Here is a 6,000-nt window from a genome sequence, read left to right on the forward strand (position 1 = left end):
GGTGTGTTTTTGTGTGTGCTGTAATTTTGAAGTAACAAACTCCGCGTAAGCATGAATTGGATTTCAATAACAAAATGTGCATAAACATCAACAAGTGAATAGAAAAAATGAAATATATACTGATCAAAACAATTTATTGGTGATTATCATAAAATTTTGGTCATAAAATAGAGGTAAATATTGTTTGCCTATTTTCTATCTATATATAGTGTTCTTTTAAAATTAAAGTTTGTGGGCAGAGATTTGACTCTCATTCAATAACAGAATATGCACAGAATTGAACAATGGAAGTATAGAGTGTTGTTACGTGAATTACAGTAGCACTCATTCTCATTTACACCTCCCTATCGGAGGCAAACATTTACAACATTAATTTCATTATAATCAAAATAGGAAAAATTTTCAGGGGATTATTGTTTATTAATAAGTATTAGCATTTTTGATTGTTTCGTCAATAACCACGAAATGTGAAAATTATATGTGGACCAACTAGAAGTACCTTTAATATATTAGTTTTCGCCAAGAAATTCTTTATTACAAAAAATTAATTTTTTAACATATCGGAAAAGCAGGTAGCGATTGCGCTTTGCCTTCATCACGTGTGTGTCTTTTCCGTTGGCAATTGTTTCATACTTGTTGTTGATTTTTGATAGAACATTTTTGTATGACACACTATTCAACATTTCCTTTTATTGGTCATTACATGTTATGACGATGGATTTGAGTGTGACCGACATGACGAGACATCGAGCATTTGGTTGGATGTCATGTACTGTTATGCGTTTGATCAAATAGAGAAAATTGTCACATTTGCAGCCCTTTAATTTCTAACACTTGACACATCGATAAGTCAATACCTCGCGCTACCACCTTATCCTATTGGATTCTGGTGAACTCGGGCCGCTTTTCTAATTATCTCCTCACTTAAATGAGCTCTCTTATGTGGTTCTAGGGAACATTAACATTTGGTCCCACAATAAACTAATTTCTAATAGGATTTTCTGGGGTAACTCTACACTTGTCGCATTCTATCTAGCGTTAAAAACTTTTACAATCACAAATAAAATCTTATATACTAATCACTAACTACTAACATATACTTAAACTAACAAATAAATGTTTTAGCATATCAATTCCTAATTATGAGTTCGGTGTTATATTTTAAGTTTTTTTTTAACATATAATCTAATCTTTCATTTGTATTTCTCCTTTTTATACCCTCCACCATACTATGGAGGGCATATTAACTTTGTCATTCCCTTGTTAGACCCAACAAAGTATATATATTCTTGATCAGCGTAAATTTTAAGTCGATTTAGCCATGTCGTTCTGTCTGTCTGTTGTAATCACGCTATCTTTCGAACGAATTGAGATAGAAGGCTAAAATTTTGCACACATGTTTATTTTTCCAGTAGGCAGGTTAAGTTAGTAAATGGGCCATGTAGGTTTTCTCATAGCCCCCATATAACGGTACATCCCGATATTCGGTATTTTGATGATTTTAGCGACATTATTACCGGATTTGTTTCAAATTTGGAATTCGAAGTTCGAAATGGATACTACAGCCTAAGAAAGAAAACTGTCTGTGCAGGTCCACGTCTTCGTATAGCCCCCATATAACGGTACCTCCCTATATTTGGTATTTTGATGACTTAAGCGTCATTATTCACCGGAATTGTTTCAAATTACGTATTTAGATTTCGTAATGGGAACTACAGTCTGTGATAGAAAATTGTGTATGCAGGTCCAGGTCTTCGTCTAAGCCCCATATACCAGTACCTCCCTATATTTCAAGTTTCGAATTTGAATATGGTAATGACTTATGACAAACATTGCCCATGTAGGTCCACGTCGTATAGACACCCATATAACGGCTATATTCGGTATTTTTAAAACGTTAACAATATTTTTAAGGATTTTATCTCCAAATTCGTTTCAAATGGTGGAGGGTATTCAAAGTTCGGCCCGGCCGAACTTACTGCTTTTTAACTTGTTAGATGTTAGCACTCAGGCTCTGGGCCTAGATCCTCCGAAAGAATGTGCTCAAGGCCGGTAAGTAGATATTTTTTCTTTTAAATATTGTTACCTTGTCAGCATATACTTATACTGGTTTTATTATTCCAGGTTTTTGGACATCACGGACTTAGGCACAATGGATACTTCAATGGTGGTTGGTGCTGGACGGACACATGAGACAGGTCTAAATTTGCTGCCGTTCCAGTTTACTTGGCTTGGGTCAGAGATGGTTTTAACGGTTGGTGTTGTTGGCGTTGCATTAATTTGTTCGCACAAACGCATTCACACACAACAATAAAACACAAGTGTTAATTAAACACAAAAACAAATTGTCCTAAAATTATTTTAATTTAATTTTTGGGACATTTTTAAGTATATTTTAATTCGCAAATAAAAATGTCTTCTTTGTTTTCCTAATTAATCAAATTACCTTTAATGTACCTACGAGCCATGGTAGAAGAATACAGGTAGTCGCATCGACACAGCTGCTGGACAATGAACTGTCAAACCGATTTTGGAATTGAAATCTTAATGAAAAAATATTGAAATTTGTAAAAATCCGATTTGCATTGTATAAGAAAACATATAAATATCTACATATATTTGACAAAACACTTTAACGTTTTGACATATAATGTTCCCAAGCGTTGTTGCATCTACCTATATTCTTCTACCATGCTACGAGCCCTACATTAGATTTGTATTTCTCGGGTTTATATTATACACAAGTTGGCAACGCTGATTCTTTAAACCGCTTGTACCGAGCTTAACATATCCGGTTCATTTGTTCTGACCGGCAACAATTTAATTAACATTTTCCGCATTTCGAATATTGATTAAAAAGCGTGAAAGATGAATGAAATGCCTGGATTTCTTTCAAAAATATTATCCCACTTGATAATCTTTCAATTCCGTGGCAAAAATGGTTATTACCTGTGCACGCTGCAATGTTACTTTCTTCCAATCATTGATTTTGAAAATATTTTTCTTTTTTTAAACCAATAAATGCATACACAAAATTGTCAGAAGTCGGGCACCTTAAATAAATGTGATCAGCTGGAAGCTCAACCTTACCTTTTATTGTGGATCTACCCATGATAGAAGAATATAGGTAGACGCATCGACACAGCTGATGGGACAATGAAACTGCCAATTCAATCCGTCAATTTAAATGAAAAATCATTCAAATTTGTAAATCATTTTGAAAAAACATATATTATAGTTTCTTTCGATTTAGGTCGTATAAGAATCATATAAAAATCTACTTATATTTGAAAAAACATTGTAAATTTTGACACATCAATGTTCCCAAGCGTTGATACATCTACCTGTATTCTTCTACCATGGATCTACCCATGGAACAATTACATAAGGTAGATCAAACCTACCCCCTTAATAATTTTTTCTTTTGGTGCTTCATTCTGTCAAAACATATACACAGTTTGTATATGTTGTGAATAAAAAATAAATAATTGAAATTATTTCAAGGCCAATTATAAAATTTGTAAATATTGTACATAGTAGAATTAGTTCTTAGTTCGTAGTATTAGATTTTAAATCATAGTTTTAAGATATTATATAACTTAGTAGAGTTCGCCCATTTTTGTTTTTGGGGCATTTATGTTAAGTTTCAGTTTATTTAGTTCATTTATGTTGATGGATGCTAAGTGCCTGGAGCATAGCGAATTACTTTGTATTATGTAGTAGATAGCGATAGCTATACATAGTTAAGTCTTAAGTACTGTAAGCCATTTCTGTTATACGTAAGTTTCTTATCCAAATAATATGGCCATAGGCAAAAATTGAAAAAATCGTTATGGTAAACTAAGAAGGTAAAGTAATGCGACTATATGTGAACATTTTGTTCAATTATACAGTTGACAACATCTCATTTTCAAAATCAATATCATAAATCCATTGTATGCACACAATATCAGAGATTGGAACTGTTTTTATGCATTAAAATTTGACAAGTGAATTACAGAAAAATGTAGAGCTTGGGAAATGCTATTTTGAAATGAGGTTACTTTTATTTCATTGCAACATGCTTATGGGGAAGGTTCAAATGAAAACACTTGTCTTAATTTCAAGACTCTGGGCGTTTTGAATTTATATATTATTTATCAAAACAATATTTGGGAATTTAGTGGCTAACGTTAGCTACTTGTTTACGATCGTTTTTCCATGAAGACAACAGTTGCTCCATGGTAGAATCATGAATCCAAATAAGCAATCCCATCTCTGCATTTTCTGTAACACTTCTTGTCATATACAATCCATATAAACTGTCACAACAAGAACAGTTTTGTTTATTTGCATTTATAAAGAATTGAAATTGTCAATAAAATTTGTGAAAAATACTTTAAGTGAAAGTGGAGCCCTGCATGCAATTTGCAGAGTGTGATGGTAAACGTCTGTGTTTCTGAGTGCGCAACCCCATGTCTGAGTAAACGCGGGGTTTAATCGCAGCTGATCGTGAGCTAAATAATTAAGATTCCAACTATTTTTTTTTGCTTCTTCTTTGCTTGTAATAAGTCAAAAATGTACTTTCGACTCTTAAACAAATTAAATTTTTTCGTGAACTCTTTGATATCGGTGAAATCTAATAAACTTTATTGCTTGCTTTGGAGCCATGGTTCTTGTTGTTGCTGCATTTGTTTTTGCTGTTGTTGCTTGCCGATATGTCTGCAAATAAGACTAAAAAACATTGTTACATGTGGACTGTATTCTAAAGGCATTCCTTAAACCTGTGGAAGCATTGAATGCAGAATTTGCTGCAAATGGATTCATTTAGCATGTGCCAAACTCTCACCTCAAGATCTTTCAACACTGAAGTCAATTGGTGTGAGTTCATTTATTTGTGCGGCATGTGACCAAAACCTTAATAATGTACGGGGAAATAGTGTTGTGGTTGACGACATTCGAGATCTCAAGAGGCAGATTGATACTTTTGTTGGTGTTCATCAAACCGAGTTGAATGGCATTAAAGATGCCATTGACAATATGAAGGTTGAACTGAGTTCGGGTCTGTCTGTAATCAAGTCTGATATTGCCAATGTAATGACCGCATTAACCATGTTGGAGAGTCAGTATCGTCCAAGATGAATCTTTTGGAAGCTGAGAATAACATTCTTCATCGTCGCTTAAACCGTGCTGACTTCATTATTGGTGGCTTATCAATTGCCGATTTCTTTAAAGTCAGTTTGAATAAAAGTGATGTCAATCATATCTGCTATATCCACAATAGGCAAAACTAGATAATGTGGGTATTCGAGATGACATTATGAAGCAATACTTTAGAACCCGTGTATGTGATTTTATAAAGGATGGTCCTGGTAGTGATGTTTCTAGTCGTATATATCTTAACGATCACTGTAAGACTGCGGGCTTCGAAACTCAGTTCAATTTGCGGCTGAACTTAATTTCAAAATTTTAAATGGAGACAAAGTTTAAGCGGAAATTACAAATCGCAATGGTTTCAGGACGAAAAGAGACATTGATTTTTGCTGCTCCTTATTGCAACAATCCGAGATTTCGTCTATGTAGCAGGATTTTTACTATTACACTGATTGTATGTATGATCTCATTAATATTTTTTACGATCAGCTGTGTTATCTAGTATTTTAAGTTATTTGTATTAAACATGAAATTAATATTATATCGCAAATTTATTATATTGTACTCTTTATTTCATCTTTATTATCCTATTTGTTTGGCTCCCCACCGCATATTTTTTCAAACAATTTAATATCTTCTAATAGTAATTTAGGTCCTATAGTTAGCTGTAACATATTATTAAATCAGAGTAGAAAATGCTAATATCATGATTTTTATGACTTATATCTTAGAATATCTTGTATTCGGGTCTAATAGACGATTAATGGTTATTTATCCACAAAAGAATTAATTTAACATTGTAGGTCAATCCATGTCTCCAAATATCTTTTTTGATACCTATCCGCAGAGCGCACAAATCAACATAAT

This window comes from Musca domestica, unplaced genomic scaffold, assembly GCF_030504385.1.
Source record: "Musca domestica strain aabys unplaced genomic scaffold, Musca_domestica.polishedcontigs.V.1.1 80, whole genome shotgun sequence".
NCBI classification, from domain to species: domain Eukaryota; kingdom Metazoa; phylum Arthropoda; class Insecta; order Diptera; family Muscidae; genus Musca; species Musca domestica.